This window comes from Trachinotus anak, unplaced genomic scaffold, assembly GCF_046630095.1.
Source record: "Trachinotus anak isolate AG129_WGS33_773 ecotype Australia unplaced genomic scaffold, CSIRO_AGI_Tana_v1 ptg000003l, whole genome shotgun sequence".
NCBI classification, from domain to species: Eukaryota; Metazoa; Chordata; class Actinopteri; order Carangiformes; family Carangidae; genus Trachinotus; species Trachinotus anak.
This window is the reverse complement of record NW_027273854.1, coordinates 19,860,493-19,887,346: the sequence shown is the minus strand read 5'-3', so window position 1 is coordinate 19,887,346 and position 26,854 is coordinate 19,860,493. Positions and strand designations below refer to the sequence as shown.

General features: G+C 47.9%; 9 non-coding genes and 5 pseudogenes across 9 annotated transcripts; all 14 read left to right on the top strand.

Moving 5' to 3' along the window:
• The first annotated feature begins 5,220 nt into the window (after positions 1 to 5,220).
• On the top strand, positions 5,221 to 5,395 carry LOC139619687 (U2 spliceosomal RNA; annotated as a pseudogene).
• Positions 5,396 to 5,786: 391 nt separating this feature from the next.
• Positions 5,787 to 5,901, top strand: LOC139618900 (U5 spliceosomal RNA). Its single transcript, XR_011689906.1, has one exon. It is a non-coding gene; the product is annotated as a U5 spliceosomal RNA (small nuclear RNA).
• Positions 5,902 to 11,651: 5,750 nt separating this feature from the next.
• LOC139619712 (U2 spliceosomal RNA) lies at positions 11,652 to 11,825 on the top strand (annotated as a pseudogene).
• A 395-nt stretch (positions 11,826 to 12,220) lies between these two features.
• LOC139618779 (U5 spliceosomal RNA) lies at positions 12,221 to 12,336 on the top strand. Its single transcript, XR_011689791.1, has one exon. It is a non-coding gene; the product is annotated as a U5 spliceosomal RNA (small nuclear RNA).
• Positions 12,337 to 12,499: 163 nt separating this feature from the next.
• Positions 12,500 to 12,691, top strand: LOC139619578 (U2 spliceosomal RNA). Its single transcript, XR_011690570.1, has one exon. It is a non-coding gene; the product is annotated as a U2 spliceosomal RNA (small nuclear RNA).
• Positions 12,692 to 13,086: 395 nt separating this feature from the next.
• LOC139618899 (U5 spliceosomal RNA) lies at positions 13,087 to 13,201 on the top strand. Its single transcript, XR_011689905.1, has one exon. It is a non-coding gene; the product is annotated as a U5 spliceosomal RNA (small nuclear RNA).
• Positions 13,202 to 13,365: 164 nt separating this feature from the next.
• LOC139618712 (U2 spliceosomal RNA) lies at positions 13,366 to 13,557 on the top strand. Its single transcript, XR_011689779.1, has one exon. It is a non-coding gene; the product is annotated as a U2 spliceosomal RNA (small nuclear RNA).
• A 383-nt stretch (positions 13,558 to 13,940) lies between these two features.
• On the top strand, positions 13,941 to 14,055 carry LOC139618898 (U5 spliceosomal RNA). The gene has a single exon (XR_011689904.1). It is a non-coding gene; the product is annotated as a U5 spliceosomal RNA (small nuclear RNA).
• A 164-nt stretch (positions 14,056 to 14,219) lies between these two features.
• LOC139618755 (U2 spliceosomal RNA) lies at positions 14,220 to 14,298 on the top strand (annotated as a pseudogene).
• Positions 14,299 to 19,308: 5,010 nt separating this feature from the next.
• Positions 19,309 to 19,512, top strand: LOC139619826 (U2 spliceosomal RNA; annotated as a pseudogene).
• A 395-nt stretch (positions 19,513 to 19,907) lies between these two features.
• On the top strand, positions 19,908 to 20,022 carry LOC139619313 (U5 spliceosomal RNA). The gene has a single exon (XR_011690315.1). It is a non-coding gene; the product is annotated as a U5 spliceosomal RNA (small nuclear RNA).
• A 164-nt stretch (positions 20,023 to 20,186) lies between these two features.
• LOC139619729 (U2 spliceosomal RNA) lies at positions 20,187 to 20,378 on the top strand. Its single transcript, XR_011690664.1, has one exon. It is a non-coding gene; the product is annotated as a U2 spliceosomal RNA (small nuclear RNA).
• Positions 20,379 to 20,765: 387 nt separating this feature from the next.
• LOC139618897 (U5 spliceosomal RNA) lies at positions 20,766 to 20,880 on the top strand. The gene has a single exon (XR_011689903.1). It is a non-coding gene; the product is annotated as a U5 spliceosomal RNA (small nuclear RNA).
• A 5,748-nt stretch (positions 20,881 to 26,628) lies between these two features.
• Positions 26,629 to 26,807, top strand: LOC139619811 (U2 spliceosomal RNA; annotated as a pseudogene).
• Positions 26,808 to 26,854: the final 47 nt, after the last annotated feature.

The window sequence follows — 26,854 nt, the reverse complement described above, 5'->3', positions numbered from 1 at the left end:
CACCATGTCGGCCACCCATGCCAACATGCGGAGGCACCACAGCGTCCGTTTTAAGTTTAAAGAAAAGGATGGAAAGCTCCTGGAGATGTCAAGGCTAGATTTCTCCAGGAAGCTAATCCAACAGGCTTTGAAATTCACAGCAAACGATTTGAATTGTATTTTGACCCTACCATTAAACAAAGGTTTTGATGTAAGCTTCCAGTCTGCGGCTATCTTGAGAGAATTTTGGACAAGATTTGAGTCTGTGAAACCCCAGTTTTCTGCATTTGTTGTTGAAAAACTGACTGATAATGCATTGAAAACAGTCATTGTCAGAATGTTTAATGAGACAGTGAATGCAGAAGACATTTGTATATGGCTGGGGAGATACTGCACTGTTAAAGGCCAGGCTACCAAAGTGAGAGATGAGGACGGCATCTGGAATTGCGCTTGGAGGGTCCCCATTCAACAATGGCAGGACCCCCAGGGCTTCCAAGGCCTGAAACATCTGCCGTCAATGATAGTTCTGGGTGAAAACAGGGGCTACATCCACTACCAAGGTCAGCCCAAGCTCTGCCGCAAGTGTGGTGAGCATGGGCACCTGGTAGAAGCGTGCACAAAAACCTTTTGCGGAAAGTGTAGAGAAATTGGGCACACTTTTGAGGAGTGCACCAATGGCAGGAAGTGCAACCTTTGTGGAGAAACAAATCATCTCTTCAGAGCTTGCCCCAAATCGTTTGCCAACAAACTAAAGGCAGCAAAAGCCAATGAACAAAATGGAGGACAAAAAGAAAAAGAGCAGGTTGAAGAGGCTGGGCAGGAAAATTCAAATCTCCCGCCAGATACTGTGATTGGAGAGGAGGGATCATGTGAGGCGGGAGAGGGGGAGGGGCCTGCAACAGCCCCATCAATGGAGAGTGGAGAGGAGGATGGGGAGATGCAGGAAGTGGGCGGAGCTAGTTCAGAAATGGAAGATTTTCAACCACCTGAAAATAGTGAGGATGCCCCCCTCCCCGATGCCCAGCAAACAAAGAGACTTGCATCGGAATTGTCCTCTGAGTCTCCTGTAGCCTCAGAGAAGAGGGGAAGAGTTGGGACTCTCTCAGACAGTTCATCTGTGGAGGAGCCCAGAGTCTTCCCCTCCAATTCACCAAATGAAGTCTCTTTTCTGACAGTAGCTCTACAATCAACCCCTAAGGACTCCAAGCTAAATGCAGCCTTGCGTCAAAGGCCAACCCCCAGAGTCCGACGGGGGAATGGAGCTCAACTCCCTCCTTCATCACCTGTTGAAGTGAAGGAGGAGCCCCGTTCACAAGAAATAGTCTAACTGCCTTTTTTTTAAAAAAAAAAAGATATTTTAGCATCTTAAACCTCTATTTAGTGTTTTTAAAATTTCATACCTGTTGTTTTTAATCATACTCATGACACTCACCTTCTCAACCATCAATGTGAGAAGTGTGAAGTCGAGAGTTAGAGCCCAGAGTGTTTTATCCTTTCTTAAATCTACAAAGTCAGATGTGTTTTTAATGCAGGAATGTGGCATACCGTTTTTAAAACACTACCGACAGTGGGAGGAGATGTGGCCACAGACATCGATATGGAGCGGATCAAACCAAAATAAGAACGATGGAGTGGCCATTTTAATAAAAAACCCTCAGGTTCTGGTGAAGGGTAGCACTGTGGTGAGAGACGGTAGGGCACTTTTAGCACACTTGACCTTTATGGGACAGGATTTTAACCTTCTCAATATTTATGGCTTTAACGACAAAAATGACAGGTATGACCTTTTAGAAGACCTGCAGTCCCACATGCTAGGGAGAGTGCCATTAGTTTTAGGAGGTGATTTTAACTGTATTTTAAGTCGAAAAGATAGAAAAAGAACAGGGGAAGATTTTAAAATTGACAAAACATCGGTTTTATTACAGGGCATATGCAGGGATTTTAAACTACAAGACTGTTTTAAAACCATGCATCCCAGAGAGGAGGGCTTCACCTGGTTCAGTGGTGATGGCACCAGAGCCTCTCGCATAGATTTTATTTTCACACGGGACTGCCCGCCGACCGATGCTAGATTGACCCCTGTTTTCTTTTCTGACCACCTGATGCTCTCCTGCACCCTTTCACTCTCTTCAGGTGTGACTTTTGGAAGTGGTCTGTGGAAACTCAACTGCTCCCTGCTTGAAGATCAACATCTAGTTCAGCAGTACAGGGAGCAGTACCGAGAGTGGCAGACCCTTCAAGACATGTACGATACACGAGCACACTGGTGGGAGATGGTGAAGGGAAAGACCCAGACTTTTTTCAGACAGGCAGGCAAAAAAAGAAAGGGCAAGGAGAACAGACGCATGATGGGACTGCAGAAGCGACTACAGCGCTATTTTAACCTCAACCAAAATGGAATGGATTTTAATGAAGAAATTACAGAAATCAAATCAGAGATGTCGGTTTTAGCTGAAATTAAAAGCAAGGGTGTCATTTTAAGGAGCAGGGAACGGGAAATAGAGGAGGGTGAGAAGTGCACCAGGTATTTTTTTAAGAAAATTGTTAGTAAAGGGGGGACCATTTTAAAACTAAAAAAGGAAAACGGGTGCATAACAGAGAATATCGAAGAAATTAAACAGATTGTGGAAAATTTTTACGTAGAATTGTATAAAGAAAAGCCCATTAGAATAGACACCATGAATGAAGTTTTAAAATCCATCGATAAAAAAGTAAAAGACAGTGTGCTTTTAACCCAAGATTTTACCATTCTAGAGTTAAATAAATGTTTGTCAAGTTTTAAAAAAGGGAAGTCCCCAGGACAGGATGGACTTCCCTTGGAATTTTATTTGACCTTTTGGGACATTTTAGCACCTGATTTGATCGATGTTTTTAAAGACTTTGAGCACCTAGACCGACTTCCTGACAGTTTTAGAGTAGGGATAGTGACTCTACTGCACAAAAACAAAGACAAGACCGACCTGATGAACTGGAGACCTATCGCACTTTTAAACCTTGATTGTAAACTTTTTAGCAAACTTTTAGCCTCACGTATGTCCTTGTTTTTAAAGGGGGTGATTCACCCGGATCAAGGCTGTGCCATCCCAGGGAGGAAGATCACCGACAGCCTGGTACTGATCCGAGACACCATCTGTTACGCGAGAGACAGAAACATCCGGCTAGTAGTCCTAAATTTAGATTTTGAGAAAGCCTTCGATCGGGTCTCGCACCAGTACCTTTTCAAGGTACTGCAAAAAATGGGGTTCCCAGAAAGGTTTCTAGCTTGGGTGGGATTGCTGTATCGGGACATTACCAGCAAATTTGTGATTAACGGGCATTTGACAAAAGCAGTCGATATTAACTGCGGTGTCCGTCAGGGTTGTCCGTTATCTGCCCTCCTATACATAACATGTATAGAACCGCTGGCACAGATCTTGAGAAGGGATCAACGAATCAATGGGTTGGGAGTACCGGGGAGCGGGGGACTGGACACCAAGTGTATTTTATACATGGACGACGTGAACATTTTATGCACCGACCTTTTATCCGTCAACAGGACGCTGGACTTGACTGACTGGTTTGGACAGGCTTCTGGGTCAAAGTTGAACAAAAACAAGACCCAAGCCCAATTTTATGGACCGTGGACAGCGACTGAGATGACAGGACTCCCTTTGACTGTGACCCAGACTGACCAAAAAATACTGGGGATCAAATTTGACAGGGAGGGAGAAGGAACAACAAATTGGCCAGACGTGGTAGGGAAAGTAAAACAAAGACTAGGATATTGGGGACTTAGAGGACTGACTATTGAAGGAAAGGTTTTAATCATCAAAGCGGTGATTTTACCTTTGCTTTTACTCATCAGTTCTGTTTTTATCCCACCTAGGAGAGTGCTTTTAGATCTGGAGCGAGCCATCTTTTATTTCCTGTGGGGCTCCAAGTGGGAGAGACTGAGGAGGGAGGTCATGAAAAGGCCAAAAGAGAAAGGAGGAAAAGGAGTGCCTGACCTGTACTTGTTTTTAGGAAGCCGATACACCGCACTACACCTCAAACAAGCCACAGACCCATCCGGAAACCCCAAAACTACAGCCATGACACGTTTCTGGATGGGATCGTACCTCAGACGATTGAAGATTTTACCTACAGATCTTAAAGTACCCGTGTCTTTTAGCCTGCCACCAGCCTATGCTTTTATCCCGACGTTTTTAAAGCATTTTAAACTGGAGCAGGAGGAGCTGCATATTTTAACCAACCACCGTTCTCTGATCTCTGTTGTGCAGGAGCAGGAGCCAGTGAGTCCAGTGCGCGGGCTCGCATTTGGCGAGCCCTCAACAGTTTGGCGCAACGTGAACCATTCTGCTCTTCCAAACAGACTCCGGGACCTGTCATGGATGGTGGCTCATGAGATTCTCCCAGTCAGGTCCGTCATGCACTCCCGGGGCATGTCAACACGCTCAACCTGCCCCCGACCCGGTTGTGGCGCGCCAGAGTCGGTGAGGCATTTGCTCTGGGAGTGCAGCGCTGCCGTAGACCAGTGGGCAATGGCCGGCTCCTTGCAATTCCCGTACTTGCCAGCAAGGGAGGTCCTTACAGCACAACTGGTGCTCTATGGGGTGAGCCAAAAAACACTGAAGAAAGATGACTTTGCCCAGATGTGGCTCACCCTAGCCGCCATCAAAGACGCCATATGGACCTCCAGAAACTTGCTGGTAAGGAAGCACATGCAGATCCCCCCCGTGGCTGTGATCCGGATGGCTGTAGGCGGCAGGCCTAGGACACAGCCACAAAGAAGCATCGCCTCTGTGCCCATTCGGACGAAGGAGCCGGAGCCACACATGAAAAGGTCAAAGCAGCGGCGGCCTGGCTCTCCGGGTGAGGCAGGTGGGAAGGAGCAACAGGGTGAGGATCTCCTCTGAGCACCACGACAGGATCCCGAGAGACCAAATGTTTGGGGGAGCGGAATGAGTGACCCTGGGTAGGGACTCACTCTGCTCCTGCACAAAATTAGAAAGAAGAGAAGTTTTAAACCAATGCACTCCCTTTTAAAGATTTGGGACACTCCATGGTTTTCATTTGTGAGATGGATTTTATGTTTGACAACATGTAAAACCCCTTGAAATATTTGTTTTTAATGTTTTAAAAAAAAAAACAAACAAACAAACAATGGTTTTACAACTATTTATCATAGTGTTGTGATTATAATGTACCCTTTGTATCTCAAGATGTAAACCTTCTTTGAAAAAACTTGAAATGAGTGTCAATAAATCTTTTCGAAAGAAAAAATCTGTTCTTATCAGTTTAATATCTGATATGTCCTCTACCCGAGGACAAACATATTAAACGGATTTTTAGAACTGGGAGCTGAAAAAGGGGCTTGCCCCGTTCACTCCACGCATCGACCTGGCATTGCAGTGCCGCCGGGAACGGTGCACCCTTCTCTGGCCGTGTGGAAAAGCAAGCAAGCAAGCAAGCAAACAATGACGCAAACGTACAGTTTCAAATGCCCCTCTGGCAGTGGCTGGAGGAAGGTGAGTCAACCTGCCCCACAGCTGATATCCCTCACGCGCCCTGGAAGGGCTGCTAGCCTCCAATCAACCCCGCATTTTCCCTGTATTTTGGTCCCCGGGGGCCTGCAAGCGCCTGATAACTTGAGAAATTTGTGGGGATTGCATGTTGAGGCCCAGACACTTTTCTCCACAGTCCGATTGGCTAGAGCCCGTGACAACATGGGGAGGGGGCGGGGATTTGGCAAGCTAAGAGAAGGCTACCGTGAGGGCGGTGACTGGGACCAATGGGGTCCTCGGCCGCTCTTGAGGAGAGGCCTGTACTGACTCTGGTTTCTCTTCATCACGCACAAGTCTTTCGCCTTTTACTAAAGACTTCCGTGGAGAGGAACACCAATGAGTTTAAGCTATTTTTGGCAGGCTCTGCCGTATGGCTGAGCCCTTTGAGTTTGTGAAAAGTCAAACAGCTGTCGAGGTCAGGAATGGGGAGGTGGGCGGAGGTGGTGAAAAGCAGCCATTGCTCCGCTCATGTCAAAAGCAGCCAACCGCGACCAGCGAGATTTGTGCCAAGAGCCTGGCTGGAACGCCAGACACTTTGGGCCCATCGCTTCTCGGCCTTTTGGCTAAGACTGCGGTCGCCTCCTTTTGATGGTTAAATTCTTGCCTGTTGTGGCTCTGAGTTAAACCAGCTCTTGGGAGGAAATTGTCTACATTCCTTGTTTAAAGTTGTGCAACTTTTCTGTAGTTGCATATCTTAAACAAATAGGAATTCATTGGCCCAGAGAATCTCTTACCTGCGCTCTGCCGGATTCAACACCTTGTCCAGGCCAAAACTTGAAAAGGTAAGTACGTTTTTAGATTTTTTTCCTTTTTATATTTTTAATTGTATTTACTTATTTATTGTTCATTGTTTTTTTGTCCATTGTAAGTTTTTTACTGATTTTAGATCCTTTTAGCTTGTGGTGCCTCCACCATGTCGGCCACCCATGCCAACATGCGGAGGCACCACAGCGTCCGTTTTAAGTTTAAAGAAAAGGATGGAAAGCTCCTGGAGATGTCAAGGCTAGATTTCTCCAGGAAGCTAATCCAACAGGCTTTGAAATTCACAGCAAACGATTTGAATTGTATTTTGACCCTACCATTAAATAAAGGTTTTGATGTAAGCTTCCAGTCTGCGGCTATCTTGAGAGAATTTTGGACAAGATTTGAGTCTGTGAAACCCCAGTTTTCTGCATTTGTTGTTGAAAAACTGACTGATAATGCATTGAAAACAGTCATTGTCAGAATGTTTAATGAGACAGTGAATGCAGAAGACATTTGTATATGGCTGGGGAGATACTGCACTGTTAAAGGCCAGGCTACCAAAGTGAGAGATGAGGACGGCATCTGGAATTGCGCTTGGAGGGTCCCCATTCAACAATGGCAGGACCCCCAGGGCTTCCAAGGCCTGAAACATCTGCCGTCAATGATAGTTCTGGGTGAAAACAGGGGCTACATCCACTACCAAGGTCAGCCCAAGCTCTGCCGCAAGTGCGGTGAGCATGGGCACCTGGTAGAAGCGTGCACAAAAACCTTTTGCGGAAAGTGTAGAGAAATTGGGCACACTTTTGAGGAGTGCACCAATGGCAGGAAGTGCAACCTTTGTGGAGAAACAAATCATCTCTTCAGAGCTTGCCCCAAATCGTTTGCCAACAAACTAAAGGCAGCAAAAGCCAATGAACAAAATGGAGGACAAAAAGAAAAAGAGCAGGTTGAAGAGGCTGGGCAGGAAAATTCAAATCTCCCGCCAGATACTGTGATTGGAGAGGAGGGATCATGTGAGGCGGGAGAGGGGGAGGGGCCTGCAACAGCCCCATCAATGGAGAGTGGAGAGGAGGATGGGGAGATGCAGGAAGTGGGCGGAGCTAGTTCAGAAATGGAAGATTTTCAACCACCTGAAAATAGTGAGGATGCCCCCCTCCCCGATGCCCAGCAAACAAAGAGACTTGCATCGGAATTGTCCTCTGAGTCTCCTGTAGCCTCAGAGAAGAGGGGAAGAGTTGGGACTCTCTCAGACAGTTCATCTGTGGAGGAGCCCAGAGTCTTCCCCTCCAATTCACCAAATGAAGTCTCTTTCCTGACAGTAGCTCTACAATCAACCCCTAAGGACTCCAAGCTAAATGCAGCCTTGCGTCAAAGGCCAACCCCCAGAGTCCGACGGGGGAATGGAGCTCAACTCCCTCCTTCATCACCTGTTGAAGTGAAGGAGGAGCCCCGTTCACAAGAAATAGTCTAACTGCCTTTTTTTTTTAAAAAAAAAAGATATTTTAGCATCTTAAACCTCTATTTAGTGTTTTTAAAATTTCATACCTGTTGTTTTTAATCATACTCATGACACTCACCTTCTCAACCATCAATGTGAGAAGTGTGAAGTCGAGAGTTAGAGCCCAGAGTGTTTTATCCTTTCTTAATTCTACAAAGTCAGATGTGTTTTTAATGCAGGAATGTGGCATACCGTTTTTAAAACACTACCGACAGTGGGAGGAGATGTGGCCACAGACATCGATATGGAGCGGATCAAACCAAAATAAGAACGATGGAGTGGCCATTTTAATAAAAAACCCTCAGGTTCTGGTGAAGGGTAGCACTGTGGTGAGAGACGGTAGGGCACTTTTAGCACACTTGACCTTTATGGGACAGGATTTTAACCTTCTCAATATTTATGGCTTTAACGACAAAAATGACAGGTATGACCTTTTAGAAGACCTGCAGTCCCACATGCTAGGGAGAGTGCCATTAGTTTTAGGAGGTGATTTTAACTGTATTTTAAGTCGAAAAGATAGAAAAAGAACAGGGGAAGATTTTAAAATTGACAAAACATCGGTTTTATTACAGGGCATATGCAGGGATTTTAAACTACAAGACTGTTTTAAAACCATGCATCCCAGAGAGGAGGGCTTCACCTGGTTCAGTGGTGATGGCACCAGAGCCTCTCGCATAGATTTTATTTTCACACGGGACTGCCCGCCGACCGATGCTAGATTGACCCCTGTTTTCTTTTCTGACCACCTGATGCTCTCCTGCACCCTTTCACTCTCTTCAGGTGTGACTTTTGGAAGTGGTCTGTGGAAACTCAACTGCTCCCTGCTTGAAGATCAACATCTAGTTCAGCAGTACAGGGAGCAGTACCGAGAGTGGCAGACCCTTCAAGACATGTACGATACACGAGCACACTGGTGGGAGATGGTGAAGGGAAAGACCCAGACTTTTTTCAGACAGGCAGGCAAAAAAAGAAAGGGCAAGGAGAACAGACGCATGATGGGACTGCAGAAGCGACTACAGCGCTATTTTAACCTCAACCAAAATGGAATGGATTTTAATGAAGAAATTAGAGAAATCAAATCAGAGATGTCGGTTTTAGCTGAAATTAAAAGCAAGGGTGTCATTTTAAGGAGCAGGGAACGGGAAATAGAGGAGGGTGAGAAGTGCACCAGGTATTTTTTTAAGAAAATTGTTAGTAAAGGGGGGACCATTTTAAAACTAAAAAAGGAAAACGGGTGCATAACAGAGAATATCGAAGAAATTAAACAGATTGTGGAAAATTTTTACGTAGAATTGTATAAAGAAAAGCCCATTAGAATAGACACCATGAATGAAGTTTTAAAATCCATCGATAAAAAAGTAAAAGACAGTGTGCTTTTAACCCAAGATTTTACCATTCTAGAGTTAAATAAATGTTTGTCAAGTTTTAAAAAAGGGAAGTCCCCAGGACAGGATGGACTTCCCGTGGAATTTTATTTGACCTTTTGGGACATTTTAGCACCTGATTTGATCGATGTTTTTAAAGACTTTGAGCACCTAGACCGACTTCCTGACAGTTTTAGAGTAGGGATAGTGACTCTACTGCACAAAAACAAAGACAAGACCGACCTGATGAACTGGAGACCTATCGCACTTTTAAACCTTGATTGTAAACTTTTTAGCAAACTTTTAGCCTCACGTATGTCCTTGTTTTTAAAGGGGGTGATTCACCCGGATCAAGGCTGTGCCATCCCAGGGAGGAAGATCACCGACAGCCTGGTACTGATCCGAGACACCATCTGTTACGCGAGAGACAGAAACATCCGGCTAGTAGTCCTAAATTTAGATTTTGAGAAAGCCTTCGATCGGGTCTCGCACCAGTACCTTTTCAAGGTACTGCAAAAAATGGGGTTCCCAGAAAGGTTTCTAGCTTGGGTGGGATTGCTGTATCGGGACATTACCAGCAAATTTGTGATTAACGGGCATTTGACAAAAGCAGTCGATATTAACTGCGGTGTCCGTCAGGGTTGTCCGTTATCTGCCCTCCTATACATAACATGTATAGAACCGCTGGCACAGATCTTGAGAAGGGATCAACGAATCAATGGGTTGGGAGTACCGGGGAGCGGGGGACTGGACACCAAGTGTATTTTATACATGGACGACGTGAACATTTTATGCACCGACCTTTTATCCGTCAACAGGACGCTGGACTTGACTGACTGGTTTGGACAGGCTTCTGGGTCAAAGTTGAACAAAAACAAGACCCAAGCCCAATTTTATGGACCGTGGACAGCGACTGAGATGACAGGACTCCCTTTGACTGTGACCCAGACTGACCAAAAAATACTGGGGATCAAATTTGACAGGGAGGGAGAAGGAACAACAAATTGGCCAGACGTGGTAGGGAAAGTAAAACAAAGACTAGGATATTGGGGACTTAGAGGACTGACTATTGAAGGAAAGGTTTTAATCATCAAAGCGGTGATTTTACCTTTGCTTTTACTCATCAGTTCTGTTTTTATCCCACCTAGGAGAGTGCTTTTAGATCTGGAGCGAGCCATCTTTTATTTCCTGTGGGGCTCCAAGTGGGAGAGACTGAGGAGGGAGGTCATGAAAAGGCCAAAAGAGAAAGGAGGAAAAGGAGTGCCTGACCTGTACTTGTTTTTAGGAAGCCGATACACCGCACTACACCTCAAACAAGCCACAGACCCATCCGGAAACCCCAAAACTACAGCCATGACACGTTTCTGGATGGGATCGTACCTCAGACGATTGAAGATTTTACCTACAGATCTTAAAGTACCCGTGTCTTTTAGCCTGCCACCAGCCTATGCTTTTATCCCGACGTTTTTAAAGCATTTTAAACTGGAGCAGGAGGAGCTGCATATTTTAACCAACCACCGTTCTCTGATCTCTGTTGTGCAGGAGCAGGAGCCAGTGAGTCCAGTGCGCGGGCTCGCATTTGGCGAGCCCTCAACAGTTTGGCGCAACGTGAACCATTCCGCTCTTCCAAACAGACTCCGGGACCTGTCATGGATGGTGGCTCATGAGATTCTCCCAGTCAGGTCCGTCATGCACTCCCGGGGCATGTCAACACGCTCAACCTGCCCCCGACCCGGTTGTGGCGCGCCAGAGTCGGTGAGGCATTTGCTCTGGGAGTGCAGCGCTGCCGTAGACCAGTGGGCAATGGCCGGCTCCTTGCAATTCCCGTACTTGCCAGCAAGGGAGGTCCTTACAGCACAACTGGTGCTCTATGGGGTGAGCCAAAAAACACTGAAGAAAGATGACTTTGCCCAGATGTGGCTCACCCTAGCCGCCATCAAAGACGCCATATGGACCTCCAGAAACTTGCTGGTAAGGAAGCACATGCAGATCCCCCCCGTGGCTGTGATCCGGATGGCTGTAGGCGGCAGGCCTAGGACACAGCCACAAAGAAGCATCGCCTCTGTGCCCATTCGGACGAAGGAGCCGGAGCCACACATGAAAAGGTCAAAGCAGCGGCGGCCTGGCTCTCCGGGTGAGGCAGGTGGGAAGGAGCAACAGGGTGAGGATCTCCTCTGAGCACCACGACAGGATCCCGAGAGACCAAATGTTTGGGGGAGCGGAATGAGTGACCCTGGGTAGGGACTCACTCTGCTCCTGCACAAAATTAGAAAGAAGAGAAGTTTTAAACCAATGCACTCCCTTTTAAAGATTTGGGACACTCCATGGTTTTCATTTGTGAGATGGATTTTATGTTTGACAACATGTAAAACCCCTTGAAATATTTGTTTTTAATGTTTTAAAAAAAAAAAAAACAAACAAACAATGGTTTTACAACTATTTATCATATTGTTGTGATTATAATGTACCCTTTGTATCTCAAGATGTAAACCTTCTTTGAAAAAACTTGAAATGAGTGTCAATAAATCTTTTCGAAAGAAAAATCTGTTCTTATCAGTTTAATATCTGATATGTCCTCTACCCGAGGACAAACATATTAAACGGATTTTTAGAACTGGGAGCTGAAAAAGGGGCTTGCTCCGTTCACTCCACGCATCGACCTGGCATTGCAGTGCCGCCGGGAACGGTGCACCCTTCTCTGGCCGTGTGGAAAAGCAAGCAAGCAAACAAGCAAGCAAACAATGACGCAAACGTACAGTTTCAAATGCTCCTCTGGCAGTGGCTGGAGGAAGGTGAGTCAACCTGCCCCACAGCTGATATCCCTCACGCGCCCTGGAAGGGCTGCTAGCCTCCAATCAACCCCGCATTTTCCCTGTATTTTGGTCCCCGGGGGCCTGCAAGCGCCTGATAACTTGAGAAATTTGTGGGGATTGCATGTTGAGGCCCAGACACTTTTCTCCACAGCCCGATTGGCTAGAGCCCGTGACAACATGGGGAGGGGGCGGGGATTTGGCAAGCTAAGAGAAGGCTACCGTGAGGGCGGTGACTGGGACCAATGGGGTCCTCGGCCGCTCTTGAGGAGAGGCCTGTACTGACTCTGGTTTCTCTTCATCACGCACAAGTCTTTCGCCTTTTACTAAAGACTTCCGTGGAGAGGAACACCAATGAGTTTAAGCTATTTTTGGCAGGCTCTGCCGTATGGCTGAGTCCTTTGAGTTTGTGAAAAGTCAAACAGCTGTCGAGGTCAGGAATGGGGAGGTGGGCGGAGGTGATGAAAAGCAGCCATTGCTCCGCTCATGTCAAAAGCAGCCAACCGCGACCAGCGAGATTTGTGCCAAGAGCCTGGCTGGAACGCCAGACACTTTGGGCCCATCGCTTCTTGGCCTTTTGGCTAAGATCAAGTGTAGTATCTGTTCTTATCAGTTTAATATCTGATATGTCCTCTACCCGAGGACAAACATATTAAACGGATTTTTAGAACTGGGAGCTGAAAAAGGGGCTTGCTCCGTTCACTCCACGCATCGACCTGGCATTGCAGTGCCGCCGGGAACGGTGCACCCTTCTCTGGCCGTGTGGAAAAGCAAGCAAGCAAACAAGCAAGCAAACAATGACGCAAACGTACAGTTTCAAATGCCCCTCTGGCAGTGGCTGGAGGAAGGTGAGTCAACCTGCCCCACAGCTGATATCCCTCACGCGCCCTGGAAGGGCTGCTAGCCTCCAATCAACCCCGCATTTTCCCTGTATTTTGGTCCCCGGGGGCCTGCAAGCGCCTGATAACTTGAGAAATTTGTGGGGATTGCATGTTGAGGCCCAGACACTTTTCTCCACAGCCCGATTGGCTAGAGCCCGTGACAACATGGGGAGGGGGCGGGGATTTGGCAAGCTAAGAGAAGGCTACCGTGAGGGCGGTGACTGGGACCAATGGGGTCCTCGGCCGCTCTTGATGAGAGGCCTGTACTGACTCTGGTTTCTCTTCATCACGCACAAGTCTTTCGCCTTTTACTAAAGACTTCCGTGGAGAGGAACACCAATGAGTTTAAGCTATTTTTGGCAGGCTCTGCCGTATGGCTGAGCCCTTTGAGTTTGTGAAAAGTCAAACAGCTGTCGAGGTCAGGAATGGGGAGGTGGGCGGAGGTGGTGAAAAGCAGCCATTGCTCCGCTCATGTCAAAAGCAGCCAACCGCGACCAGCGAGATTTGTGCCAAGAGCCTGGCTGGAACGCCAGACACTTTGGGCCCATCGCTTCTCGGCCTTTTGGCTAAGATCAAGTGTAGTATCTGTTCTTATCAGTTTAATATCTGATATGTCCTCTACCCGAGGACAAACATATTAAACTGATTTTTAGAACTGGGAGCTGAAAAAGGGGCTTGCCCCGTTCACTCCACGCATCGACCTGGCATTGCAGTGCCGCCGGGAACGGTGCACCCTTCTCTGGCCGTGTGGAAAAGCAAGCAAGCAAACAATGACGCAAACGTACAGTTTCAAATGCCCCTCTGGCAGTGGCTGGAGGAAGGTGAGTCAACCTGCCCCACAGCTGATATCCCTCACGCGCCCTGGAAGGGCTGCTAGCCTCCAATCAACCCCGCATTTTCCCTGTATTTTGGTCCCCGGGGGCCTGCAAGCGCCTGATAACTTGAGAAATTTGTGGGGATTGCATGTTGAGGCCCAGACACTTTTCTCCACAGCCCGATTGGCTAGAGCCCGTGACAACATGGGGAGGGGGCGGGGATTTGGCAAGCTAAGAGAAGGCTACCGTGAGGGCGGTGACTGGGACCAATGGGGTCCTCGGCCGCTCTTGAGGAGAGGCCTGTACTGACTCTGGTTTCTCTTCATCACGCACAAGTCTTTCGCCTTTTACTAAAGACTTCCGTGGAGAGGAACACCAATGAGTTTAAGCTATTTTTGGCAGGCTCTGCCGTATGGCTGAGCCCTTTGAGTTTGTGAAAAGTCAAACAGCTGTCGAGGTCAGGAATGGGGAGGTGGGCGGAGGTGGTGAAAAGCAGCCATTGCTCCGCTCATGTCAAAAGCAGCCAACCGCGACCAGCGAGATTTGTGCCAAGAGCCTGGCTGGAACGCCAGACACTTTGGGCCCATCGCTTCTCGGCCTTTTGGCTAAGATCAAGTGTAGTATTCGTGGAGAGATTTTTCTTTTTTGATCTGGGCGACACTTCTATGGAAGCGATGGCCAGTATGGCCTCTCCTGTGCAGGTTATCCCTAAGGTTGGGTTGAGGTTCACGCTTCGTTTCCAGGCAATCGTGACAGAAGAAGATGCTGTTTCAAGATCGTGGTTCTGCAAGAGGGTCATCATGGGCCAGCTTCTTTTGACGGTGGAGGATGTCTTGTGCATTCAATGGAACCAACAGGAAAAAGCTTTTGATGTCACCCTGAGGAATGAGGAGGTGTACAGAAAGGTGTCTGAAAATTGTTCGGCTGGAGCTGGGGTAAGGCCCCTTGCCTGCTACAAGATTTTGAGTTTGGACAGACCTAATTTCAGGCAGATTACAGTTCACATGTTTAACCCGTTTGTGACTGATCTTGCCTTGGCTGATTTCCTGGGCCGGTATGGAGAAGTGGTGTCAGCAGCAAGATATGTTAATGATCCAATGGGGTTTTGGACTGGCAGACGGCAGTTCCAGGTGTTGCTCAAGCCTGAGCCAGAAGGGCCTGGTGGTCTCAGACATCCACCCGCCTTTTTTAGTCTCGGTGGGGACCGTGGCTATTTGTTCTATTCGAGGCAACCGTCTTTCTGTCGGCAGTGTAGGCAGTCTGGCCACACGGAGGCAGGATGCACTGGGGTCTGCTGCCGTTTCTGTGGTCAGGGGGGACACGAGGCTAAAGACTGCACTGCACTGAAGGCCTGTCATGGATGTGGTGGACTTGATCACCTCTATCGGAGCTGTCCTGGCCATAGGAGAACCTTTGCAGAAGTAGCTGGGGCCACTGGAGGGCAGGGTAAGGCTCAAGACTTTGGAGGGACTTTCGTGCCAATGGGCAATACGTCAATTGATCCACAGCAAGCGGATCAGCTTCCAGGCCCTTCTGGGAGTAGAGTGGACTCTGTATCCAAGGTGCAGGGACTTGCCAGTGTTGCTGGAGAAGTCAGTGTGGACCAGGTGCCCTCGGGGATTACGGACGCGGTCCCCACTGGTGCCGCTCCCACCGAGCCAAAGCAAGGAGCACGAAGAGGTTTGAAGGTGTTGGAGGAGGGTCTCTCGATTGAAAAGGGGGAGTGTGAGCAGGTGGTGAAGAGTAAAAGGTCAAAGAGGGAGAGGGAGGGAGAGGGGAGGGGGCAGGCCGCAGAGGTGGGGGTTGATGTGGGTAGGGCTGATGGAATACAACAGGGGGGGGAAACGGTTAGAGGAGGGGCCCGGGGGCGGGATGCAATAGATACAGGTCAGGGGTTGGAGCATGTCTCAGGGGTTTTGGGTGAGGAGCCACCAGCTGGGTTGGAGCTTGATTTTGAGCTTTCTCCCGGTTTGCTCCTATTGTCGTCTCCTTTGAGTGAGGACGCATACGAGGGACCAAAAAGGCCTTCATCCTCACCAAATGCTGTTCCCTTTTCCTGGGCGGACCAGATGGATAGTGAAGGAGATGATCTGTATTCACAGTAGGGGGGGGGACTGTTTTGTTTTCTTTTTGTTTTTGTTTGAGTGTAAGCATCTGTAATTTAAAATGTTCTCCTTTGATGTTCTTTCTCTGAATGTGAGGGGAATGAGGAACACTGTTAAAAGAAGGATCGTTTTCGAATTTGTTAGCTCTTTGCGTGTAGCTTTTTGTTTGTTGCAGGAAGTCCACTTACGGGATATGGGGGATGTTGGGTGTTTTAGAAGGGAATGGACCAGAGGGGACTCAGTCTGGAGCATAGGGGGTGTTCACTCTACAGGAGTTGGGATTTTGTTTGGTTTTAAGGAGATTAAAGTGGAGGGTGTTTTTGTTATTGTCCAGGGGAGAATAATGGGTGCGGACATCTCCTGGGGAACAAACACGCTGAGAATCATTGTGGTCTATGGACCACAATCCTCAGCAGAGCGGAAAGAAATGTTTGGGATGCTGGAGCCGCACCTTGTCACCAACAGGCAGGTCATCATAGGGGGTGATTTTAATGTAGAGTTAGGAAAGGGGGGTGATGCCAGCGACCTGTACATTTCTAATCTTTTGAATAGTTTTGGTTTGGTCGATGGGGCGAGGGTGGTCAGGCCACTCATGGATGGTCCCACTTGGCGTAATTCGCAGGGGATCTTTAAGCGTTTAGATTATGTATTTTTTGTTAAGACCTTGAAGTTGGTTGCAGGAAGGGTGCTCCCGGTTTGCTTTTCGGATCATGATGGTTTGCTGTTTACGGTGAGTTTGGATTTGCCAGTCTTCGGGCCTGGGTTTTGGCGCTTAAATATTAGTGTGCTGGAGGAGGACTTGTTTAGTCAACAGTTTCTTTGGTTTTTTAAGGGTCTTATGGGACTCAAACCGCTGTGCCAGGGGTTGTTAGAGTGGTGGGAGGTGGCTAAGGAGAGGATGAAGATATTTTGTTTAAGTTATTGTCAGAGAAAGGCTGGAATGGCAAAGAGGGAGGTGGTCCATCTCCAGCACCGCCTTGAACTCGAGTATGCTAGGGGTAACTGTAAAGGTGCTGTAGACCATCAAGTTTGCGCATCCTTGAAAGCAAGTCTGAGACATATTTTTGAGGGTAGGGCCCGCGCATACCTGGTGCGGTCACGTCTGCAGTTCATTGAACAGTCAGAGACATGTTCGGCTGCTTTTTTTGGCTCCATACGGGCTGATAGGGCGAAGCAGCTGGTGTCAGGAGTTAGGAATAAACAGGGCAGGGTTGTGGTGGACACCTGCGAGATGGTGTGTGTCGCTACAGATCATTTCCGTGATGTTTTCACGGAGCGAGCGGTAGACATAGGAGGGGGAGGGGTGTTCCTGGATTTGCTGAACCAGCAGGTGCCAGGGAACATAGTGCGGGCTTTGGAGGCCCCACTGACCCTCAAAGAGCTTGAAGGTGCTCTCTGTAGGATGAACAGGCGCAAGGTGCCAGGCATTGATGGGTTGCCGGTAGAGTTCTATGTTAAGTTTTGGGACATACTTGGGCCAGTATTGTTGGAGGTGTTGACTGAGGTGCTCTGTACGGGGAAAATGGGGAGGTCTATGGCGACTGGAGTTATCTCCCTTCTGTTTAAGAAAGGGGATCGCGCTGATATGGATAACTGGCGACCGCTGTCCATGCTGTGCGTAGACTATAAGCTCCTGGCTAAGGTTCTGGCAGACCGGTTAAGCGTGGCCCTGCCACATGTGGTCCATGTGGACCAGACATGTGCAGTGCCAGGGCGCTCAGTAAGATGGAACCTGCAACTCTTACGGGATGCTGTGGCTTGGGCTGAGGATAGGCATCTGCCGCTTATGCTGGTCGGTCTTGATCAAGCAAAGGCCTTTGACAGAGTACATTGGGGTTTTATGTTTAGTGTACTGGAAAGGCTAGGTTTCGGTCAGGTTTTTGTAGGGTGGCTGCGCACATTGTATAGGGGTGCGGGGAGCAGGGTTTTGGTTAATGGGCACCTGGGGGAGGCTTTTAGTTTGTACTCTGGGGTGAGACAGGGTTGCCCGCTCTCACCGCTGCTCTATGCGCTTTACATGGAGCCATTGGCAGCTGCCATTCGGGCTGATCCTGGAGTGAGAGGTTTTTTTGTGCCTGGCAGTGGGGGTCTGCGAGTCAAGCTGTCTCAGTATGCTGATGACACTACATTGCTGCTGGACAGGGATGAGTGCCTTATCCGTTCATTGCAGATTTTTAGTGACTTCAGCCGGGTGGCTGGATCAAGCCTTAATTGTGCAAAGTCCTCGGTTAAGTTCTTTGGGAGGTGGAGAGAAAGGACGGATGTACCAGGGGGTCTGTCTCTCTGCTCTGGGCCTCTGAAGGTCCTAGGGGTAAGTTTTGAGTCGCCTCATGGTGCCACAGTGAACTGGACGAGGCGTCTGGAGGCGGTCCAGAGGAAGATTTCTCTCTGGAAGAGTAGGTGCCTGACGTTTGTAGGGAAGGTACTTGTTCTCAAGGTGGATGTTTTGCCTTCTCTCCTGTACCTGGCTTACATATATCCACTACCAGTCAGTATGAGGAGGCCTCTCATGCGTCACGTATTCGGTTTTATTTGGGGGGGGAGATATGAGTATGTTGCGAGGGCCCGCATGTTGGCAGGGGTTGAGGAAGGGGGGAGAGATGTGCCACATCTGCCACTGAAGTTGGACTGCATTTTCGTTTCTTTTATGTGTAGGGAATTAGCTGGCCCAGTGGTTCACCCCTCTGGCTATTTTTTGCGCCTCTTTTTTGCCTACCAAGCAAGGCAGCTTTTGGTTTGGGACAACTTGGCTCCCCGGGTAGAGCAGCAACCATGGCACTACCGCCATGCAGCCAGGTGGCTGCGGGCGCACCCGGAGGCTTCTGCACCAGCCCTGCAACTTAATCACAGGGCCCTCTACAAAGAGGTTAAGCAAAGGGTCATTGCACCTCCGGTCCCAGGAATATTGCCAAGTGTTTGGAGGGGGATTCAGCCTCATGGGCTTGATAATGGCCTTAAGGACCTGAACTGGTTGTGCCTCCATAAGTGTTTGCCAGTACAAGACATCATGTACCGGCATGGGTTGGCAAGGTCTCCGGTGTGTCCTAGGATTGGGTGCTCGGTAGAGGAGACAATTAGGCATGTAATGTGGGACTGTCCCTTTTCTAGGGTAGTATGGGAAAGGGTGGAGCTGTGGCTACGGAAGGGAGTCTTTGGGTTCCAACTATCATGGGAAATGGTTGAGAGGGGGGTGGGAACAGGACTGGGTTGGGCAAAATTAGCTGTTTGGCTAGTAATTAGCATGGTAAAGAGAGGCTTGTGGGTGGCTAGACAGGACCTAATTAAGAACAACAGATGCAGTAGAGTGGATGGGGTGGTGAGCAGAGTAAAAGCAGACTTGAAGAGGAGAATTGAGAGGGACATCCTGAAGTGGGGAATGCATGCTGCTTTAGAGAGGTGGAAGGGGGGTTTTGGTCTGTGGGATTGAAATAGGGGGGGGGGGGGGGTAGGATGTTTAAGGTAAACTTTTGTTTGGCTTGGTTTGTTTTGTTTGAACAAAATGGATGGAGTGGGTCAATTGTGTTTTGGATTTTTGGACCTCATATGTAAACTGTTTTCTTTGTTTTGTGACATTTGTTTTGGAGTGAGGAACTGAAATAAAAAAAAAAATAAAAAAAAATCTGTTCTTATCAGTTTAATATCTGATATGTCCTCTACCCGAGGACAAACATATTAAACGGATTTTTAGAACTGGGAGCTGAAAAAGGGGCTTGCTCCGTTCACTCCACGCATCGACCTGGCATTGCAGTGCCGCCGGGAACGGTGCACCCTTCTCTGGCCGTGTGGAAAAGCAAGCAAGCAAGCAAGCAAGCAAAAAATGACGCAAACGTACAGTTTCAAATGCCCCTCTGGCAGTGGCTGGAGGAAGGTGAGTCAACCTGCCCCACAGCTGATATCCCTCACGCGCCCTGGAAGGGCTGCTAGCCTCCAATCAACCCCGCATTTTCCCTGTATTTTGGTCCCCGGGGGCCTGCAAGCGCCTGATAACTTGAGAAATTTGTGGGGATTGCATGTTGAGGCCCAGACACTTTTCTCCACAGCCCGATTGGCTAGAGCCCGTGACAACATGGGGAGGGGGCGGGGATTTGGCAAGCTAAGAGAAGGCTACCGTGAGGGCGGTGACTGGGACCAATGGGGTCCTCGGCCGCTCTTGAGGAGAGGCCTGTACTGACTCTGGTTTTTCTTCATCACGCACAAGTCTTTCGCCTTTTACTAAAGACTTCCGTGGAGAGGAACACCAATGAGTTTAAGCTATTTTTGGCAGGCTCTGCCGTATGGCTGAGCCCTTTGAGTTTGTGAAAAGTCAAACAGCTGTCGAGGTCAGGAATGGGGAGGTGGGCGGAGGTGGTGAAAAGCAGCCATTGCTCCGCTCATGTCAAAAGCAGCCAACCGCGACCAGCGAGATTTGTGCCAAGAGCCTGGCTGGAACGCCAGACACTTTGGGCCCATCGCTTCTCGGCCTTTTGGCTAAGATCAAGTGTAGTATCTGTTCTTATCAGTTTAATATCTGATATGTCCTCTACCCGAGGACAAACATATTAAACGGATTTTTAGAACTGGGAGCTGAAAAAGGGGCTTGCCCCGTTCACTCCACGCATCGACCTGGCATTGCAGTGCCGCCGGGAACGGTGCACCCTTCTCTGGCCGTGTGGAAAAGCAAGCAAGCAAGCAAGCAATGACGCAAACGTACAGTTTCAAATGCCCCTCTGGCAGTGGCTGGAGGAAGGTGAGTCAACCTGCCCCACAGCTGATATCCCTCACGCGCCCTGGAAGGGCTGCTAGCCTCCAATCAACCCCGCATTTTCCCTGTATTTTGGTCCCCGGGGGCCTGCAAGCGCCTGATAACTTGAGAAATTTGTGGGGATTGCATGTTGAGGCCCAGACACTTTTCTCCACAGCCCGATTGGCTAGAGCCCGTGACAACATGGGGAGGGGGCGGGGATTTGGCAAGCTAAGAGAAGGCTACCGTGAGGGCGGTGACTGGGACCAATGGGGTCCTCGGCCGCTCTTGAGGAGAGGCCTGTACTGACTCTGGTTTCTCTTCATCACGCACAAGTCTTTCGCCTTTTACTAAAGACTTCCGTGGAGAGGAACACCAATGAGTTTAAGCTATTTTTGGCAGGCTCTGCCGTATGGCTGAGCCCTTTGAGTTTGTGAAAAGTCAAACAGCTGTCGAGGTCAGGAATGGGGAGGTGGGCGGAGGTGGTGAAAAGCAGCCATTGCTCCGCTCATGTCAAAAGCAGCCAACCGCGACCAGCGAGATTTGTGCCAAGAGCCTGGCTGGAACGCCAGACACTTTGGGCCCATCGCTTCTCGGCCTTTTGGCTAAGACTGCGGTCGCCTCCTTTTGATGGTTAAATTCTTGCCTGTTGTGGCTCTGAGTTAAACCAGCTCTTGGGAGGAAATTGTCTACATTCCTTGTTTAAAGTTGTGCAACTTTTCTGTAGTTGCATATCTTAAACAAATAGGAATTCATTGGCCCAGAGAATCTCTTACCTGCGCTCTGCCGGATTCAACACCTTGTCCAGGCCAAAACTTGAAAAGGTAAGTACGTTTTTAGATTTTTTTCCTTTTTATATTTTTAATTGTATTTACTTATTTATTGTTCATTGTTTTTTTTGTCCATTGTAAGTTTTTTACTGATTTTAGATCCTTTTAGCTTGTGGTGCCTCCACCATGTCGGCCACCCATGCCAACATGCGGAGGCACCACAGCGTCCGTTTTAAGTTTAAAGAAAAGGATGGAAAGCTCCTGGAGATGTCAAGGCTAGATTTCTCCAGGAAGCTAATCCAACAGGCTTTGAAATTCACAGCAAACGATTTGAATTGTATTTTGACACTACCATTAAATACAGGTTTTGATGTAAGCTTCCAGTCTGCGGCTATCTTGAGAGAATTTTGGACAAGATTTGAGTCTGTGAAACCCCAGTTTTCTGCATTTGTTGTTGAAAAACTGACTGATAATGCATTGAAAACAGTCATTGTCAGAATGTTTAATGAGACAGTGAATGCAGAAGACATTTGTATATGGCTGGGGAGATACTGCACTGTTAAAGGCCAGGCTACCAAAGTGAGAGATGAGGACGGCATCTGGAATTGCGCTTGGAGGGTCCCCATTCAACAATGGCAGGACCCCCAGGGCTTCCAAGGCCTGAAACATCTGCCGTCAATGATAGTTCTGGGTGAAAACAGGGGCTACATCCACTACCAAGGTCAGCCCAAGCTCTGCCGCAAGTGCGGTGAGCATGGGCACCTGGTAGAAGCGTGCACAAAAACCTTTTGTGGAAAGTGTAGAGAAATTGGGCACACTTTTGAGGAGTGCACCAATGGCAGGAAGTGCAACCTTTGTGGAGAAACAAATCATCTCTTCAGAGCTTGCCCCAAATCGTTTGCCAACAAACTAAAGGCAGCAAAAGCCAATGAACAAAATGGAGGACAAAAAGAAAAAGAGCAGGTTGAAGAGGCTGGGCAGGAAAATTCAAATCTCCCGCCAGATACTGTGATTGGAGAGGAGGGATCATGTGAGGCGGGAGAGGGGGAGGGGCCTGCAACAGCCCCATCAATGGAGAGTGGAGAGGAGGATGGGGAGATGCAGGAAGTGGGCGGAGCTAGTTCAGAAATGGAAGATTTTCAACCACCTGAAAATAGTGAGGATGCCCCCCTCCCCGATGCCCAGCAAACAAAGAGACTTGCATCGGAATTGTCCTCTGAGTCTCCTGTAGCCTCAGAGAAGAGGGGAAGAGTTGGGACTCTCTCAGACAGTTCATCTGTGGAGGAGCCCAGAGTCTTCCCCTCCAATTCACCAAATGAAGTCTCTTTCCTGACAGTAGCTCTACAATCAACCCCTAAGGACTCCAAGCTAAATGCAGCCTTGCGTCAAAGGCCAACCCCCAGAGTCCGACGGGGGAATGGAGCTCAACTCCCTCCTTCATCACCTGTTGAAGTGAAGGAGGAGCCCCGTTCACAAGAAATAGTCTAACTGCCTTTTTTTAAAAAAAAAAAAGATATTTTAGCATCTTAAACCTCTATTTAGTGTTTTTAAAATTTCATACCTGTTGTTTTTAATCATACTCATGACACTCACCTTCTCAACCATCAATGTGAGAAGTGTGAAGTCGAGAGTTAGAGCCCAGAGTGTTTTATCCTTTCTTAATTCTACAAAGTCAGATGTGTTTTTAATGCAGGAATGTGGCATACCGTTTTTAAAACACTACCGACAGTGGGAGGAGATGTGGCCACAGACATCGATATGGAGCGGATCAAACCAAAATAAGAACGATGGAGTGGCCATTTTAATAAAAAACCCTCAGGTTCTGGTGAAGGGTAGCACTGTGGTGAGAGACGGTAGGGCACTTTTAGCACACTTGACCTTTATGGGACAGGATTTTAACCTTCTCAATATTTATGGCTTTAACGACAAAAATGACAGGTATGACCTTTTAGAAGACCTGCAGTCCCACATGCTAGGGAGAGTGCCATTAGTTTTAGGAGGTGATTTTAACTGTATTTTAAGTCGAAAAGATAGAAAAAGAACAGGGGAAGATTTTAAAATTGACAAAACATCGGTTTTATTACAGGGCATATGCAGGGATTTTAAACTACAAGACTGTTTTAAAACCATGCATCCCAGAGAGGAGGGCTTCACCTGGTTCAGTGGTGATGGCACCAGAGCCTCTCGCATAGATTTTATTTTCACACGGGACTGCCCGCCGACCGATGCTAGATTGACCCCTGTTTTCTTTTCTGACCACCTGATGCTCTCCTGCACCCTTTCACTCTCTTCAGGTGTGACTTTTGGAAGTGGTCTGTGGAAACTCAACTGCTCCCTGCTTGAAGATCAACATCTAGTTCAGCAGTACAGGGAGCAGTACCGAGAGTGGCAGACCCTTCAAGACATGTACGATACACGAGCACACTGGTGGGAGATGGTGAAGGGAAAGACCCAGACTTTTTTCAGACAGGCAGGCAAAAAAAGAAAGGGCAAGGAGAACAGACGCATGATGGGACTGCAGAAGCGACTACAGCGCTATTTTAACCTCAACCAAAATGGAATGGATTTTAATGAAGAAATTAGAGAAATCAAATCAGAGATGTCGGTTTTAGCTGAAATTAAAAGCAAGGGTGTCATTTTAAGGAGCAGGGAACGGGAAATAGAGGAGGGTGAGAAGTGCACCAGGTATTTTTTTAAGAAAATTGTTAGTAAAGGGGGGACCATTTTAAAACTAAAAAAGGAAAACGGGTGCATAACAGAGAATATCGAAGAAATTAAACAGATTGTGGAAAATTTTTACGTAGAATTGTATAAAGAAAAGCCCATTAGAATAGACACCATGAATGAAGTTTTAAAATCCATCGATAAAAAAGTAAAAGACAGTGTGCTTTTAACCCAAGATTTTACCATTCTAGAGTTAAATAAATGTTTGTCAAGTTTTAAAAAAGGGAAGTCCCCAGGACAGGATGGACTTCCCTTGGAATTTTATTTGACCTTTTGGGACATTTTAGCACCTGATTTGATCGATGTTTTTAAAGACTTTGAGCACCTAGACCGACTTCCTGACAGTTTTAGAGTAGGGATAGTGACTCTACTGCACAAAAACAAAGACAAGACCGACCTGATGAACTGGAGACCTATCGCACTTTTAAACCTTGATTGTAAACTTTTTAGCAAACTTTTAGCCTCACGTATGTCCTTGTTTTTAAAGGGGGTGATTCACCCGGATCAAGGCTGTGCCATCCCAGGGAGGAAGATCACCGACAGCCTGGTACTGATCCGAGACACCATCTGTTACGCGAGAGACAGAAACATCCGGCTAGTAGTCCTAAATTTAGATTTTGAGAAAGCCTTCGATCGGGTCTCGCACCAGTACCTTTTCAAGGTACTGCAAAAAATGGGGTTCCCAGAAAGGTTTCTAGCTTGGGTGGGATTGCTGTATCGGGACATTACCAGCAAATTTGTGATTAACGGGCATTTGACAAAAGCAGTCGATATTAACTGCGGTGTCCGTCAGGGTTGTCCGTTATCTGCCCTCCTATACATAACATGTATAGAACCGCTGGCACAGATCTTGAGAAGGGATCAACGAATCAATGGGTTGGGAGTACCGGGGAGCGGGGGACTGGACACCAAGTGTATTTTATACATGGACGACGTGAACATTTTATGCACCGACCTTTTATCCGTCAACAGGACGCTGGACTTGACTGACTGGTTTGGACAGGCTTCTGGGTCAAAGTTGAACAAAAACAAGACCCAAGCCCAATTTTATGGACCGTGGACAGCGACTGAGATGACAGGACTCCCTTTGACTGTGACCCAGACTGACCAAAAAATACTGGGGATCAAATTTGACAGGGAGGGAGAAGGAACAACAAATTGGCCAGACGTGGTAGGGAAAGTAAAACAAAGACTAGGATATTGGGGACTTAGAGGACTGACTATTGAAGGAAAGGTTTTAATCATCAAAGCGGTGATTTTACCTTTGCTTTTACTCATCAGTTCTGTTTTTATCCCACCTAGGAGAGTGCTTTTAGATCTGGAGCGAGCCATCTTTTATTTCCTGTGGGGCTCCAAGTGGGAGAGACTGAGGAGGGAGGTCATGAAAAGGCCAAAAGAGAAAGGAGGAAAAGGAGTGCCTGACCTGTACTTGTTTTTAGGAAGCCGATACACCGCACTACACCTCAAACAAGCCACAGACCCATCCGGAAACCCCAAAACTACAGCCATGACACGTTTCTGGATGGGATCGTACCTCAGACGATTGAAGATTTTACCTACAGATCTTAAAGTACCCGTGTCTTTTAGCCTGCCACCAGCCTATGCTTTTATCCCGACGTTTTTAAAGCATTTTAAACTGGAGCAGGAGGAGCTGCATATTTTAACCAACCACCGTTCTCTGATCTCTGTTGTGCAGGAGCAGGAGCCAGTGAGTCCAGTGCGCGGGCTCGCATTTGGCGAGCCCTCAACAGTTTGGCGCAACGTGAACCATTCCGCTCTTCCAAACAGACTCCGGGACCTGTCATGGATGGTGGCTCATGAGATTCTCCCAGTCAGGTCCGTCATGCACTCCCGGGGCATGTCAACACGCTCAACCTGCCCCCGACCCGGTTGTGGCGCGCCAGAGTCGGTGAGGCATTTGCTCTGGGAGTGCAGCGCTGCCGTAGACCAGTGGGCAATGGCCGGCTCCTTGCAATTCCCGTACTTGCCAGCAAGGGAGGTCCTTACAGCACAACTGGTGCTGTATGGGGTGAGCCAAAAAACACTGAAGAACGATGACTTTGCCCAGATGTGGCTCACCCTAGCCGCCATCAAAGACGCCATATGGACCTCCAGAAACTTGCTGGTAAGGAAGCACATGCAGATCCCCCCCGTGGCTGTGATCCGGATGGCTGTAGGCGGCAGGCCTAGGACACAGCCACAAAGAAGCATCGCCTCTGTGCCCATTCGGACGAAGGAGCCGGAGCCACACATGAAAAGGTCAAAGCAGCGGCGGCCTGGCTCTCCGGGTGAGGCAGGTGGGAAGGAGCAACAGGGTGAGGATCTCCTCTGAGCACCACGACAGGATCCCGAGAGACCAAATGTTTGGGGGAGCGGAATGAGTGACCCTGGGTAGGGACTCATTCTGCTCCTGCACAAAATTAGAAAGAAGAGAAGTTTTAAACCAATGCACTCCCTTTTTAAAGATTTGGGACACTCCATGGTTTTCATTTGTGAGATGGATTTTATGTTTGACAACATGTAAAACCCCTTGAAATATTTGTTTTTAATGTTTTAAAAAAAAAAAACAAACAAACAATGGTTTTACAACTATTTATCATATTGTTGTGATTATAATGTACCCTTTGTATCTCAAGATGTAAACCTTCTTTGAAAAAACTGAAATGAGTGTCAATAAATCTTTTCGAAAGAAAAAAAAAATCTGTTCTTATCAGTTTAATATCTGATATGTTCTCTACCCGAGGACAAACATATTAAACGGATTTTTAGAACTGGGAGCTGAAAAAGGGGCTTGCTCCGTTCACTCCACGCATCGACCTGGCATTGCAGTGCCGCCGGGAACGGTGCACCCTTCTCTGGCCGTGTGGAAAAGCAAGCAAGCAAGCAAGCAAGCAAACAATG